This window comes from Drosophila virilis, chromosome 5 (genome assembly GCF_030788295.1).
Source record: "Drosophila virilis strain 15010-1051.87 chromosome 5, Dvir_AGI_RSII-ME, whole genome shotgun sequence".
NCBI lineage: Eukaryota > Metazoa > Arthropoda > Insecta > Diptera > Drosophilidae > Drosophila > Drosophila virilis.
Window position 1 is genome coordinate 20,763,115 of NC_091547.1, and position 17,547 is coordinate 20,780,661.

Consider the following 17,547-nt stretch of genomic DNA (forward strand, 5'->3'; position numbering starts at 1 on the left):
GGCAAATGAATGCATAACGCGAACTGAATTTGGGGTATCCCCTAGTCGCGCCCTCCCGACTAAAGTACCCTCACTTGTTATATAATAAATATATGCATATATGAATTTTGTCTTGTATTTTAGTCAAGTCCTCAATGGTCACTTTATTCAAATTAAAGAATTAATGGCCAGCTCTATAATACCATAATATGTGTTTTTACTCGGATATGTGATAAAATGTCTTCTTTCATATTATCCATTATCATATTTTTTAAAGTAGCATTTATCTACCAGTTTATTATATCATACTTTCAGCAACTGGACCTTTGGGTCAAAAGTCACATTATGTAAGCACTATTTACTCTTAAGTCATCCGACTTTAGACCATTCGATTTTCATATTATTTTAATGTGGCCAAAGCAGGCGACTTAACTGATGATCTAGCTGCATAGATTATAATATTATAGACAAAATTTATTAGATACCAACAAATCCATAAACAGATATCCAAATCCTTCATTCTTATTCATCATACAGTTAACATTTGCCCATTTTTATTACAATGGCCCATTAAAAATGATTTTCCTCAACGCAATGTTCAATATACCCCTGCACAAAATGTATTAATAATAGAATATAAGGAAACAAAACGATGTAAGCACTACTCGACGCATATTTGAGTCCAGTTTATTGCGTAAACAACATCGACAGAAATCAACTAGGAAGCAACTTGATGTTAACTTTCTATGGCTTAAAAACTGCTCGTAACCCATTAAAATTCATTTCCAAGCATCAATTCACAATTTGACAGTCAACAGCTTTTCAAGTGCTAGTTGAAAAACCCCCTCCCCTAGGACGAAAAACTTGCCACGAATTTTCAACTGACATAGGCTGGAGGTCGCTTGGGGGCGGAGCTGGGCTGGGCTGGGTTAAACGAGAAATTCGATTACTACATAGGCGAAACTGCATTAGTGCATAAATCCATGTCAAGTCGCTGAGAGAAAATTCAATTAGCTGACATAATTCTATTTATGCGCTGACAGCTGGCAAACGGCAAACGCTACACAAAATATTCGCCAAAAGGGTTTTCCAACTTGACAACATTCTGTGAGTGTGTGTGTGTGTGCGTTAGGGTGTGTTTGTATGCGTGTGTGTGCTTGTTGTTGCCTGTTGGTAGGACGAAGTCCATGACAACAACGTTGTTGGCAAAGTCATAAATTTCGCAATGGCAGCGTTCCCGGCACGTGGAAATTAAGTGATGAATACCATAGGGCGCATAAACTTGCCAAAACACCACCAATCACACACACACCCGCCACCCACCCCGCACACACACACACACATACGTATACACACGCAGCATTTAGGTCGCTGCGCCTGGCCATATAAATTGTGAAATTGTTGAAGCGCAAAGCGGCGCCCCTTTACCCGCACAGCACTGCGCCCACATATAAACATGCACGCAAAAATATTGAAAAATATGGCGAACGCTGAAATTTTGTGAAATATTTTTACAGCACAACCACACACACACACAGACACCGACATGTGAGTGTGTATCAGTTGGCTGCGTATCCAACGTGCCGTAAGCCTTTGGGCACTATTAACCCAACTCCTAGAGCTGCGCGCAACTGTCCAAATCTCGCCCGACAGCCGCCACCCGCCGCCCGCCCTTTCCCCACATTTCACCCTGCGTACAAACCGCTTTTGCAAATGATGCGCTAATCCAATTATTATCAATTCAGTGACAGGACGACAGGGTTCGTGCAACTCCAAGCGATATCTGCCCCACGGCATTGTTAAAAATAAACACGCCGCCCAGTTGATTGAATTTAATATCCCAGATTTGCTTACCTGCAAAGAGGAAGAGAGAGAGAGAGAGAGAGTTAAGCAAGAGTGCGTTAAGAATACATTTAAAAAAAAAACTCTATTTGTATTTGTATTATTTTGGGCTTTCGCGCGTCGCACCAGGCACTTAGCTACCAAATAGCCCACTGATGAGCCTTGTCCCTGGCAACACTTTTTAGCCCCACATCAAAGCCAAAATGCAAACTTCCGAAATTGCCATTAGGCAGCTCATTTTAAATGCAAAATCATTGAGATACAAAATGGCGGCAATATGCGCATATATATTCAAATATATACATCTTTCTGTAATATAACTATTGCCTTCTTTTGAAATTGTATGCTAAAGAATTATATAGAACAAGAAATATAATGACTTAGATTCGGTTATGTATATGTATGTATACATATATATCTGTATATATAATTCTAAATTCTGTTGCTTATAAATAAGAATAATTTTTTGAAATAAATAAATTTTTGAAAGAAAAGCATTCATTTAAGATATATTTAAAATGTGTTGTGGTGTCAAATATTTGAAGAGAATGTGGTGGGGATATTTTTTTCAAAAGAATTTCAAAGAGAATCGTATATTATGCCATTCCAAGTTATTATTTCTAATAAAGGAAGCATTAAAAAAAAAAAACAAAAAACGGCTGAATTCTCATTCCAAATATTTTAATAAAAAACGAGTGAGACTCAGCTCCAAAGCCTAAATATTTTTTAACGCTATCATGGGGCATATGTAAATATTTTTGCTACACATCCAATTTTGAATAGATAACAAATTTAGTCCGACGCGTGTTATATTTTCAGTAGAGCGGGCAATAAATAAATTCAAAAGTTTAGAATATATGAAGACAAAGTTATGAATCAAAGCTACATCGCTTCCTAAACTGAATGCCAAATTACACATTTGTACAATTGACAGTTTCTCTGTACCTGATTTTATATATCTCTATAATATTTATTAAATTTTTGTCCTGTAAAGTTATGCGTATAAGATGGTATTGCATCACAGAACATTAAAAAATGATCGTAAACAATGTGAAAGCAAGTAAACTGTAAGCTAAAGCCTTTCAAAAGGACAATGGACTACCCTAAGGCGCATGTGAAGGCACGTATCAAAGTCAACTCACTTTTCGGCTGGCTTAAATTTTAAACAAATAATAATATTTGCCACGCTGCCGCAGGCAGGAATGGCAACAAAAGCCCGCTTGAAACACGCCTAAATCCAGGCAACGTTAAAATGCCAAGACAAACAAACAAATACACACGCACACACTCAAGATACACACAAACAACATGACGGCAAATTATCTGGGGAACAGCAGCGGCAAATGCTGGCAAAAAGGGCTCCCAACAGGGCAGCTGCGGGGGCGTTGGGGTTGCCTGTAAGAGAGCTGGAGAGGGGTTGGGCTAGGTGTTGATACCGAGGCAGAGTGTTTGGCACTGCCTGATTGTGAAATCGATAAAGTAAATCGCTGAAGCGATAACATAATAAATTCTACGTTTCACGCTCAACTACACCGTGCCCCATGCCCCACCGCCCCGCTCCACACACAGCCCTCGCGCTATTCCCCACCTATGGCCAAAGGTGCCGCTGATATTTATACCCTGCATAGCGTTGCGAATCACTTCAGTTCACACAGAAGCCCCAACATTTGCTTTGTGTGACTGCGTGTGTGTGTGTGTGTGTGTTAAGGGCACATCAATTTTTATGATCTCAAATTGCAAACGTATTGTAAAAGCGTTCACCCTTCCACCTTCCCCTTAAAAAAATAAAAACAGAACTGAGCAATGCAACAATCAATTTGTTTTCATTTTTTTTTGTACCCTATTTGTTTGTTTGTCGCACATAACTCAATGGAGCTCACACACATAAGCACACACACACACACACACACACACACTCAGCCATAATAATAACAACAATGAGGACAACCCTTTTGAGCCTTTTGTATAACCCTTGAGAAAGTTGCGCACTGAAAGTTGGCCACAAAAACCAAATGGCATATGGCAATTCAGTTTGTATGGGCATGTGTGTAGTTCTTAAGCCTTTCAGAGATGAGAGCTTTGGGTTGCAGTGACAGGCCAGTTAGCTGTGACTGTGACTGAAATTGCAGAGGCACAGCACATTGTACGTAATTCACAGTTAAAGAAGCTTTAAGTGACGCTTTCAGTGATCTTTTATTTGGGCACTCAGCGAGCTTTATAAAATAAGTTTGAGCAGCCTAAATATATGTACTAAGGTGATAAGATAATAATTTGCTTCATACATTTTATTCGTTCTTTCTTACAGACAAATGATCATTAAATAATGAAAATAATCATAATGTATTAAACATTATTGTATTTAATTACTTATATTATTATGATTATTATTATTATTATTGAATTAAAATCTTTCTTTTGAGTTATTTGAAAATTAAATTATTTTTTTTAATTTCTAATTTTTATTTTACTGCATAATGATTTAACTTGAAAATATATAATATTTGATTCTAGTCTGGAACATTTATTGAGAAATGTATTAAATATATGTGACTGAAAGTTCACAGTTACCATTCACAGTGACACAACCACCGCAAACCCTTTCATTTTCCTGTTTCTTTTTTAAATTGGAAACTCAGCCATAACTGAGCCGCAGCAAGCCGAAAAACTTTTCATTTCTTTGGGGCGCCTTTTTTTTCTTTATTTATATATATATCTGAGCATTTGCTGATTTCGCATTTATTTCGGTCGCACTTTTAACCTTTGCGCATTGTGTGCATGAAAAAATTATGAGTGGCATTAAAATTTGATGTTGATTCTGCGCTTTCGGTTTTCCCACCAGGCTGAATGCCATTTTGGGGCCTGCGGCATAGCTGGGGCGCCTCCAATTGTCGGCTACAAATCATGTGGGGCCATCAACGCCAGCAATGCCTTTCACAGTGTCATCAAGTACAGTTGTGCTCGACAGTTCTCGCAACTGGAGAGATCGGGCAAAAAGTACAGTTGTCAAGCTGAATTTATATCAGTAGCTGTTATGCTCAAGCTTGCAGTTTTAAATACTCTAAACAAGGCAGAGTTCGTTGACTCTATGACAGTAAGAGTGAGAAGCTCTGTTATTTTTATCGGCTGCCATTTTTATATATTTTTTTTTAAATACTGAATATTCTTTTTCAGTTTTTAATCGATTTTGTTTCAAATTATTTAAAATTATCATACAGTTACAAACTCTCAACAATTATCTTGTAAACAGGATACCAAAGCCTTCGATTAAGACTTTGCTTATGTGGAAAAAAAGGTGGTTTTCCTCTTAGCTCAACCAAATATTCGAATGCAGTGTATTTGAACTTCGGCTTTGCAAGCAGAGCTGCCTCGTCTGGTGCTTTAGTGACTTCGCCTTTAGCAGTGTCATTTAATTGCTGGCCCAGGCTGACCAACATAAAATGCGCCAACATATTTCAAATGTCAAGCGAGGGCCACACAAATTGTTGGGCGGAGGTCGGCGAGGACAGGACAGAGACTGGAACTGAAACTGAAACTGGAACTGGACTTGGTAGAGCTTAAGGCGCTGGCGGCCCAAAGTGAAAGTGTTTTTGGGGGTGCGCATAAATTTTTATTTAAAGAACACCCAGCAACAACAACAACTGCAACACAAACCACGCACTTTATTACAGTTTTTCTTGGGGGTGGTAGGTGGCTGACAATGCTTGCTGGGGTTGTGCTGAGGTCGTGCTGCATAGTTGACCTTTTGGGTTAAAACGGCACGTGGATTGTGGCGCTAATTGTAAGTTAATGTGGCATTTTTATGAGCGCTTTTTGGGACGCGTTAATTAAGTGAAATATGCTTGAAAATTATGCAGCTGCCGGCTGGCAACTAAAGTTATGGCCATTAACTTATAGCCCAGTTAACGAGACTAAGCAAAACTAGTCAAGAAACTTGTGACATACAAAGCAAAAAAAAAAAAAAAATAGCAAGCATGGCACAAAAACTTTCTGACCTTAACAATAATTTACACTTACGCAGAGGCAAAGTTAGCGCCACGCCCCGTTTCCAACGCCCCACGCTGGCTGCTGCTGCAAGTCGTTGCGGTCGGTTAACGCGACAATAAAAAACACTTTAAAAAATGTGCCCATTGTTGTTGGCCAAGAAAAGTTTTAATAAAAAGCAGCAGCGGCAGCAGCTAGGGGTAGTTTTTGTTGTTGTTGGGGGCTGCGCCGTGCCATAAAGTGAAAGTGCCCGAAACTTTGGGCGTGGAAATTGCAATTTCTTCTGCTTCCACTTGGGCTTATTGCGTAGGGCTGCGAGGTGCGGCTTTGGGGCGTGACGCATTGAGGCATAAATAACAGCAACATTATTCACACCAACAATAACAACAACAACAACAATTGCCGCCGCTGCTGCTGCTGCTGCGGCCTCAGCCTCTGCTGCCGCTGTAGCACCCACAAAAAATACAAGAAAACACGGCCATGTTCAGCAAAAACGAATGTTAAATACCCTTATATGGATATGTGAGCAGAATATTAAAGCTTGCAATTGCTAAATTTGGTGAAAATATCTGGAGAAGTCAAAAATTTGACAAAAAACAACACTTTACGACAGATTATTTGTCTAGATCCATTTTATATAAAAGACAGATGTTGATAAGTTTATGCTCGTAGTCAAGATGCTAAATATATTTTAGGGAAACATAAAAGTTGCTTATGCAGAAACTTCATGTTCTACCGTTCCTGTATGATAAAGACCCGGCCTAATCGAACTTAAATGCCAGATAAAGGTAGATCTATGCAAATGAAGAGTGTTTTAAGCCAGAGAGACCAGTTTGCATAGAAGCAGATAGACAGACAGATGGACATGGCTTCAGATTAAGAACATATTGTGATACCAACATCTCTATGTTACTACAAAAATATATATATTTATATATATATGTATATTGAGATGTCTTTATTTTCGTGTTACACATTTCACGACAAAATAGGAATACCCTTAATAGGGCTAAAAAAAAGCACGCCGCGTTGTATGCTATGGTTTTTGTTTGGCTGCTAAGCAAACTGTAAACTGTCTCAAAACCAAACTTGAGCACAACTTTCTTTGGCCAAAATAACAACAACATCAACTACAAAAAGAACAACAACAACAACAAGTACAGCAGCAGCTTAGTCAACTTGACTTTTTGGGGCGCTTTGCTTGTGTTAAGTTTATTTGCTTTATTTACGCTTAGCCAAGTTTTTACTTTTCTTCCCGAGCCCCAACAGAGCCCCCCACTCGACCCCTCGCATCTAAAAGTGTATTTTTTAACGCTTTAGCGAATTTTCTTGCACATTCAAGTTGTTCATTTCCTTTTTTTGATTTTTATTGGCCAAACTTTAGACGCATTTGAATTGAACCCGTGCTAATAGACGTAAATTAGTTAATCACATGTTGCTGATAAACTTTTTAGCTTTTTTTTTTTGGGGTTCCTTTTCTCTAACAAGTAAAGAGTATTGACTTTAAAGTTTTTCTTGAATTTAAATATTAGCATAGAGTCTGCAAAGGACATTAGCGTTATTGATAGTATGGTAGTCGATAGTCTACATATCTATTGTTATCGTAAGTCTTGTCGTTAGTTTCATAGATCAATTTGTTAAATTAATTAAGTACAAAATTACTATTTGTATAAATATCGATTAGTTATCGACTTTAATCGACTGGCTAGGCATTTTCTAAAGAGATATACAATTGGAGAAGTTCGAATGCGGATTCTTAAAAGCAATAGCATATTATTTCGTAGAATTGTTTTACTTTCAAGTAAATTTTTGTATTTCCACAATGTGTTTATCTAGATGTGCGCAAACCCGTGATATAATTGGCTTAGGAATCCCCGCAGAATTTTGATTTGATTTCATTTTAAAGGGTTTGTCAGCTGCACGTACAGAGCTGCCGTGAAAATACACTTTATATGATGGGTAATATTTAGTCTTAAGAGTTTTTCATTTAATTTTATGTTTTCTTTGAAGTTTTTCACAGTATTCGTTCTTGTTGTTGCTTGCTGTTGTTTTTCTTGCGGCATTATGAACACCCGAGTGGCAGCTAACGCCCCCACGCTCGCTTCTTATTGCCACACAAACAGCTGGCCGCATTTTGTTGACAATTTGCTGGGGGAGAGAGGGGGCAGTTGCGGTCTGTGGGCCGCTGATTTTTATGGGTTTTACCTTGCGGCTCATTTGAAATGCATTGCAATTACTTGACTGCCCCAGCTGCCACTTGGAATGGATGGTCCCTTGTAACGGTTAATTTGTTATCTGAGTGGTCAGTTCTATCGTCTCATCTATCTCAGCTCCATTTATCTCTATCTGGCCATCTATCTAGCATTCAATGTGATTGCAATGACTTTATCTTATTATACGCCTGATTGACCATAAAAATTGAGCCGCCGCTTGGCCATAAAAATGAAAAGTTGTATAATTTTCGCACAGCACTTTGATGTTGCCCTCGTAGCTACTTTTCGGTTCTCTTTCGCATTTTTTCTCAGACATTAAATGGCGCAAAAATATTGCCACTGCCTTGGGTCAAATGCGTAGCGATTGCACACTATCTAAACTTTACCAGTTTTGCCTGTCTGCCACGCCTTTAGTTTGTCTCATTTTCAGTTTGCCTCGCAGCTTGTTAAGTTTTATTTTTATGTCTACGTTTTGTTGTCTTGCCACATAAAGTTGCTTAATTAAATGAATTTATGTTTTATTGCTTCATTGCAAGCACTCAAATTTGATGCTAGACACCGCCGCCGGGCCCCCAATTAGAATTTATTCAGACGTGTCACGTAAAACCTCTCCACAGAGTTTCTTTCCAATATATATGAATGTATATAGTTATATAAATATCGTATTTAATACTCGAGGGAGTCCCGGCCTCTGTTTTGGGCTCTCCTCCGCTGTGTCCTTAATTATTGCGTTAAACTGTGGCAGACAGTCGCATTCGTTCCGATAAGGGACAGGGACACGCGTGCCTCGGCATAAGCAAAAAATATATGTGTAAAAAACAAAACCCCAAATGCCAGCGACAGGCAGACAAAAAATGTCACAAAAAACATTTAGATTGGGGTTAGGTATGGCAAGAAAAAGTAAAGAGATAAAGTCAGCCATGTTGAAGAGATGTATCGAAAAAAATGTATATATATATATTGATTGGTGTTCGTAAAATGTGAACGGAAATAACTTGTTATACGCCGATAAATAAGAACTATATGAGAAATTAACATTAATATAACTACATTATAATTATAACTATAAAATACAGTTTATTCTTTAATATAACTTAATGTTGTCTGCTTTCGAGGGAAAGAGAAGCCTATGGATATATTATTGATGTTTTTTTAATTTAGCTGAAATCTTATCCAAGATATAACTATTTATAGCTGGCTTATATAGAGGTTGATATACATAAAAGCTGCTGCAAATAATTTTGATAATATGCATTTAATAGCTTTGCTTATTACATTTTATATCATAAATAATCATTAATAATAATCAACTAACCCACAATGCTCTTGGCAAAACCTTGCAAATAACTTTAAACTTGTTTTTTGATGACAAACTGAAGAAAAATGTTGCCGTACACGGTGGCAGAGCCTAAAACTCCGTAAGCAGTTCGATGAATGAGTGAGATTCTCAACTCGCATCAACCTAATGCGAAAGTTGCAATACTCATTTGGCCCTGTCTTTTGGTAAGGGTCTAAATAAGCGGCAACTGTGCTGTAATTTGTAGACATTTCTCATAGAGCTGCCGTAGGGCGCAATCGAAACGCAGACAAAAGCTCAGACAAACAGACAGACACACAGGCACACACACACACACTTGCACACACTTGCACACCCACACAATCAGCGCGCATTACGCAGAGACAGACAAAGTTTTGTGCGTCGCGTGGTTTTTACCCGGGCAACACGCATGTTGTCTGCGCCTTGTCTGCCTCTTAATGGAGCGAGGGGGTTGGGTGTTGTGGGTTAGAGATTCACGCCCACACACATAACGCACCCACCTGGCAAAGATTTATGTAGTCCAAAAGGTGTGCGCGTCTTAAAGTTGCCCGGAAAAGGCAATGAGCATAAATTTATGAGCCAGACAATGGCAAAAAATAAGAGAAAGGGGTCTGCAAAGGGGTTGGTGTCTGGGTGTGTGTGTGTGTGTGTGTGTGTGTGTGTGTGTGTGTTACTGTGGGTGGGTGGGTAAAGGCCGTACTCGTTGTGGTCAGCATAATTAGGCTGCCATTAGCAGCGACTATGACTGTTGGTTCTGGCATTTTTGCTGCATAACTCAAAAGCCAACTCAAAGATATTTGCAGAGATTTTTTTTACTTTCGTTTAGCATTTCTTGTGGTCAAAAGTTTTATCTGCGGGCCGGGTTTGGGGTTCTGGGTGATATATATGCTCAACATTGAAAGGGGGTTTGGTTCGCAATCGGGTTTTATTTGTCTGCAGCACGCAAATGCATTATTAATGAGCGCTTTGTAGCGCTTGATTTATGTGCGACACTTAATTAGGATCTTTCCAAATGAAATACATATCGATTTTCAATAGATTTTGCATATTTGTGTGTTGCCTACATTTAAACGCCAGCATCGAATATAAATCAAATGACACAAGCTGCACAAAAACTAGCATAAATAACCACAACAAGCACAGTGTAAATACAACAATTCAATCCAAAACAGGCAGCGCCTTTTAAGCACCAGTCTGCCATGCCCCTTTTCATGTATTCTCTTCTTTTTTTTTGCCGAGTTCCTGTCATAAATATTGCAATTAAAATGTCACAATTTTAATGCCTTTAAATAAAAAAATGTGCTAAATATTAAAATGTGGGGTAGTATGGGCTGCCAGCAAACAGCAAGAGCTTTCAACAGCCTGAGAATCGCCTTATGGAGGACGTGTTCGATACGTGGGTTCCTTAAGACTAAACACACTTTAATATATTTACACTTTTCGTATGCTATAAACAGATTTTTCATATAGCCTTTGCCCGCACAGAACTATGTTCAAGATATCAATAAATTATATTCTATCCATATGTCTATCTATCTATCTATTTATCTAAATAAATAGATTATCTATCCATCGATCTATATCTCTATATTTCTTTTTATCGAAATCACCATATCTATAGACTTATCTATCTTCTATCAATCCATATTTTTATAGATGTCCACAACCCTTAAAATACCTAAAGCATTACATAAATATTTTTATGGTTACGTTCTCTATAATATATGATATAAGAATATCTACAGGGTATTTGATTGTAAATCATTTCAATTTAGCACACTTTTCTGTGTTTATATTGACTTTTGTTTGGCTTTTGATTGCATTTAAAAGGTTGTAAAAAGTTATGAACATATTGCTGGGGAAAGTAAACAAACAAAATTTATTGTATGGCAATTTTTTTGGCATATAAAGCTGATAACAAAATAAATATTAAGACAAAAAACATGTTTGCAGTTTATGAGATTTAGTTATTAACTAAATCCTTAAGCGGGCATTTAGCGCATGCAAATGAGAAACAGAATCAGTTAAAATGAATAAAATAAATAATAGCTTAATCAACTCGATTAAAGTTTTGAGTTTTGAGTTTTTAACACAACTAATTCCACAGCATAAAGAATAAAAACCTGTCAAATATTATATTTACATAATGAAAATGCATTGCAAGTAAAATATATAAGCAATTAATTAATTTTGAATTTCACCATAGAATGCTTCTAGAATTAATATAAAAAGTTATTATTTATTATATAATAAAATATTTTAATAATTATAGAAATTATATGAAAAACATTTTATCGCGGGGATAATACATGCAAAGTTCGCGAACTGAATGCACATTTGATATATAATTAAATTGAAATCATGTAAATTATGTAATCACATTACAATAACATAATCGTGGTTGTTGTTGTTGTTGTTGCTGTTACAAAAACAAATTGCGCAATTTATTTGTAATTAGCGCAGCTAATTTATGCCAATTATGTAACAAAAGCGAAAAAAGAGTTGTACATGGGCATTTTTTCGCAAGCGCTTTTGCATACGTTGTTAAATTAGCAAATAAATATAATTAAAATAAATAATACAAAAAAAAAAATTAATGTAAAATTAAAAGTTGTTGGCAAATTAAAATTGGTTTAAAGCGATGATATGCTGCATTAAAAATAAAGCCCCAACATTTTTGTGCGTTATATGCGAAGCACGTGCGCATAAATTAAATTATATGTTGATGCGGCTGGTAACCCTGGCAGCAGCGGCAACGGCAGCGCCAGTGTTGGGCAACTGACAGTATATCAAATTTCATTCATTAATTTCCATTTGGCAATGCCACGCCTGTCGTCTGCGACCAGACTACACAACATTGCCACTGACTATCCATCAGGGTTTCTGCTTCTACTTTTTTTTTCGGCGAATATGGGTTGTTGGGGGTGCAACAAACCCCTAGGGTCGCTCCAGTGCTGCCTGGCAGCGTGTAATACAAAACCTGTGCGCTGTTTGCTGTTGTCTGTTTTGTGTTCGGTTGCCTAATCATGTATGAATGAATAATGACACGAATTTGACAAAGCACAAAATGTGTAGACATAAAAGACAAGCACTCTTATTCATGCAAGTAAATGCGCAAAATAGAACAGAACTGAAAGAAAAAAATGAAGAAACAACAAGCAGGCATAGCCATGCCGAAGACTAAATATCCTGGCCATAATCTGATCGTAGCCAAACAATATTTGACGAATTGCTGTCTTATGATTTAGCTGTTCTATATTTACAAGCTTTAGACAAAAATGTTAGCTTTAGAATACATATAATCAGTGCCTAGAAGATTCATTCTAGTCTAGGTTTATATTAGAAATATTTAGTAGAAAATTTCCATATAACATGATTTTCGACAGCAAATCTCTTTCGACTAATCACGCACTTATATAATTTGTGTCGAGCCTTGCGAATTTAATGACAAAACCTAAATACCCATTGGGAGTGTATAAGAACCCAAAAATGTGATATAACAAATTTGTTTGGCCAAGCCCGTGCGCTGTGATTTACCAACGACGACAAGTAAAAATTGCAAAACGCGGCTCAGCTTACAGCAGCAGAAACAGGAGCTGGGCACCCCGACTGGGCGTGGGCGGGGGCAGTTCAAAAGTGGGCGTGGCTATTTTAAATCACATCTAAGTCGTGAAGCTGTGGGCAGCGGTTGCTTTTAATTATAACACTTTGGAGCAGCACAGTTAACTAAGTAGCTGCAAGTGGCCAGAAAAGTAGCCGATCCCTACACCTAGCCGCCCACCCACCCTATCAAGAGGATACGCTGCCAAAAGCTCAAGACGGCAGGGCTCACAAGAAAAAAAAAAAGAGAAAGAAGCAAATTTGCATTTATTATTAATGTACTTATGCTGCAGCGCGCTGAGTCGAGCGCCTGCCCCAAGTTGTATGCTATGATTTTTGGTGTGCGTAAGTCCTTGCGGCACGGGACACACGCACACAGCCACAGATATAAGTGTGAGTGCCAGTGCGAGTATTATGAATTTGTAATGACGCTTGTAACGCACACTAAGCCCCCTGAGATGCAAACAACGTAAGCAGGGCAAAGAAATAAATTCATATTTCTTGTTGTGTCTGTTTTTTTTTTAAATCTATATTTTGCAGCTTTAATTAGATCCAAGGAAAGTTACTTGCTAGTTAATATATGTATATACATATATATATATATATATAAAACAAACAAAAATTATATTTCAGCATGAAATATGTTTTAAATAAATTATATATTTTAGTAAACGAAATTGTTGGAGCTACTTTTAGCTTAACTGCAATGTTAGCAATTTAAGAGAATAAGAAAATGCCGCTCAATTTAACAGGGCATTAAGAAGTGTAAACTTATAAGTTAACAGAATAGCTAACAGCTTGCTGAACGAAATGTGTAAATCGAATGCTACTCTACTCTACTCTGCTTTAGTAGTTAACATTTCTGATTCCTTTACATACTTTGAAATGTTAGCTTGTTTTTGTGAAACTTAGCCACTTGAGTCTGGCATTCTTATTCTCTTAAATAGGTGAAAATGCCGAGCCTCAGTTCAAATAATAGCCAAATAAACTAGTTAGATACACTTTCTCAACACTTTTTATAAGATAAGAAAGTGATAAAAGAGACATGAAACTTTAGCAAACCGAACCACAGTATTACAGTATTACAAGATCCAATTCTGTTAAAGCTTTACATAATATTTTCTGCTTCACACTTAACATACTTCAGGTAAGGGCTGAATATTCTCAATTTTGTAAAGAGCTTAGGCAGAGTGAAAATATTTTTAATATTCTTAGCTTCGCTGACCTATTTCAGAAAAAGAAAACTAAACTCATATACTTTAGCAAAATGATGGTTCCAAAGTTTTTCACTAAAGAAAGAGCACAAGAGCAGTTGCTGTACACACTCACGTTCATAATTTTGTTCTATTGTAGCCTTCCACAAAATTTGATTGGATGAACCAGACAAGCGCCTTATGATTTCATCTTTGTCTGTGTCACATTTTATGTTTTCTTTGAAGTTTTTCACAGTATTCGTTCTTGTTGTTGCTTGCTGTTGTTTTTCTTGCGGCATTATGAACACCCGAGTGGCAGCTAACGCCCCCACGCTCGCTTCTTATTGCCACACAAACAGCTGGCCGCATTTTGTTGACAATTTGCTGGGGGAGAGAGGGGGCAGTTGCGGTCTGTGGGCCGCTGATTTTTATGGGTTTTACCTTGCGGCTCATTTGAAATGCATTGCAATTACTTGACTGCCCCAGCTGCCACTTGGAATGGATGGTCCCTTGTAACGGTTAATTTGTTATCTGAGTGGTCAGTTCTATCGTCTCATCTATCTCAGCTCCATTTATCTCTATCTGGCCATCTATCTAGCATTCAATGTGATTGCAATGACTTTATCTTATTATACGCCTGATTGACCATAAAAATTGAGCCGCCGCTTGGCCATAAAAATGAAAAGTTGTATAATTTTCGCACAGCACTTTGATGTTGCCCTCGTAGCTACTTTTCGGTTCTCTTTCGCATTTTTTCTCAGACATTAAATGGCGCAAAAATATTGCCACTGCCTTGGGTCAAATGCGTAGCGATTGCACACTATCTAAACTTTACCAGTTTTGCCTGTCTGCCACGCCTTTAGTTTGTCTCATTTTCAGTTTGCCTCGCAGCTTGTTAAGTTTTATTTTTATGTCTACGTTTTGTTGTCTTGCCACATAAAGTTGCTTAATTAAATGAATTTATGTTTTATTGCTTCATTGCAAGCACTCAAATTTGATGCTAGACACCGCCGCCGGGCCCCCAATTAGAATTTATTCAGACGTGTCACGTAAAACCTCTCCACAGAGTTTCTTTCCAATATATATGAATGTATATAGTTATATAAATATCGTATTTAATACTCGAGGGAGTCCCGGCCTCTGTTTTGGGCTCTCCTCCGCTGTGTCCTTAATTATTGCGTTAAACTGTGGCAGACAGTCGCATTCGTTCCGATAAGGGACAGGGACACGCGTGCCTCGGCATAAGCAAAAAATATATGTGTAAAAAACAAAACCCCAAATGCCAGCGACAGGCAGACAAAAAATGTCACAAAAAACATTTAGATTGGGGTTAGGTATGGCAAGAAAAAGTAAAGAGATAAAGTCAGCCATGTTGAAGAGATGTATCGAAAAAAATGTATATATATATATTGATTGGTGTTCGTAAAATGTGAACGGAAATAACTTGTTATACGCCGATAAATAAGAACTATATGAGAAATTAACATTAATATAACTACATTATAATTATAACTATAAAATACAGTTTATTCTTTAATATAACTTAATGTTGTCTGCTTTCGAGGGAAAGAGAAGCCTATGGATATATTATTGATGTTTTTTTAATTTAGCTGAAATCTTATCCAAGATATAACTATTTATAGCTGGCTTATATAGAGGTTGATATACATAAAAGCTGCTGCAAATAATTTTGATAATATGCATTTAATAGCTTTGCTTATTACATTTTATATCATAAATAATCATTAATAATAATCAACTAACCCACAATGCTCTTGGCAAAACCTTGCAAATAACTTTAAACTTGTTTTTTGATGACAAACTGAAGAAAAATGTTGCCGTACACGGTGGCAGAGCCTAAAACTCCGTAAGCAGTTCGATGAATGAGTGAGATTCTCAACTCGCATCAACCTAATGCGAAAGTTGCAATACTCATTTGGCCCTGTCTTTTGGTAAGGGTCTAAATAAGCGGCAACTGTGCTGTAATTTGTAGACATTTCTCATAGAGCTGCCGTAGGGCGCAATCGAAACGCAGACAAAAGCTCAGACAAACAGACAGACACACAGGCACACACACACACACTTGCACACACTTGCACACCCACACAATCAGCGCGCATTACGCAGAGACAGACAAAGTTTTGTGCGTCGCGTGGTTTTTACCCGGGCAACACGCATGTTGTCTGCGCCTTGTCTGCCTCTTAATGGAGCGAGGGGGTTGGGTGTTGTGGGTTAGAGATTCACGCCCACACACATAACGCACCCACCTGGCAAAGATTTATGTAGTCCAAAAGGTGTGCGCGTCTTAAAGTTGCCCGGAAAAGGCAATGAGCATAAATTTATGAGCCAGACAATGGCAAAAAATAAGAGAAAGGGGTCTGCAAAGGGGTTGGTGTCTGGGTGTGTGTGTGTGTGTGTGTGTGTGTGTGTGTGTGTTACTGTGGGTGGGTGGGTAAAGGCCGTACTCGTTGTGGTCAGCATAATTAGGCTGCCATTAGCAGCGACTATGACTGTTGGTTCTGGCATTTTTGCTGCATAACTCAAAAGCCAACTCAAAGATATTTGCAGAGATTTTTTTTACTTTCGTTTAGCATTTCTTGTGGTCAAAAGTTTTATCTGCGGGCCGGGTTTGGGGTTCTGGGTGATATATATGCTCAACATTGAAAGGGGGTTTGGTTCGCAATCGGGTTTTATTTGTCTGCAGCACGCAAATGCATTATTAATGAGCGCTTTGTAGCGCTTGATTTATGTGCGACACTTAATTAGGATCTTTCCAAATGAAATACATATCGATTTTCAATAGATTTTGCATATTTGTGTGTTGCCTACATTTAAACGCCAGCATCGAATATAAATCAAATGACACAAGCTGCACAAAAACTAGCATAAATAACCACAACAAGCACAGTGTAAATACAACAATTCAATCCAAAACAGGCAGCGCCTTTTAAGCACCAGTCTGCCATGCCCCTTTTCATGTATTCTCTTCTTTTTTTTTGCCGAGTTCCTGTCATAAATATTGCAATTAAAATGTCACAATTTTAATGCCTTTAAATAAAAAAATGTGCTAAATATTAAAATGTGGGGTAGTATGGGCTGCCAGCAAACAGCAAGAGCTTTCAACAGCCTGAGAATCGCCTTATGGAGGACGTGTTCGATACGTGGGTTCCTTAAGACTAAACACACTTTAATATATTTACACTTTTCGTATGCTATAAACAGATTTTTCATATAGCCTTTGCCCGCACAGAACTATGTTCAAGATATCAATAAATTATATTCTATCCATATGTCTATCTATCTATCTATTTATCTAAATAAATAGATTATCTATCCATCGATCTATATCTCTATATTTCTTTTTATCGAAATCACCATATCTATAGACTTATCTATCTTCTATCAATCCATATTTTTATAG

General features: G+C 37.6%; 1 protein-coding gene and 1 long non-coding RNA gene across 3 annotated transcripts in view; one reads left to right on the forward strand and one right to left on the reverse strand.

Annotated features, from left to right (window-relative positions):
- mspo (M-spondin) overlaps positions 1-17,547 on the reverse strand; it is a 119,509-nt gene that overhangs the window by 37,653 nt on the left and 64,309 nt on the right. The gene's annotated exons all lie outside the window — the stretch shown is intronic.
- Positions 2,750-3,633, forward strand: LOC138911385 (uncharacterized). Its single transcript, XR_011416948.1, has 2 exons — positions 2,750-2,945; positions 3,022-3,633. It is a non-coding gene; the product is annotated as an uncharacterized lncRNA (long non-coding RNA).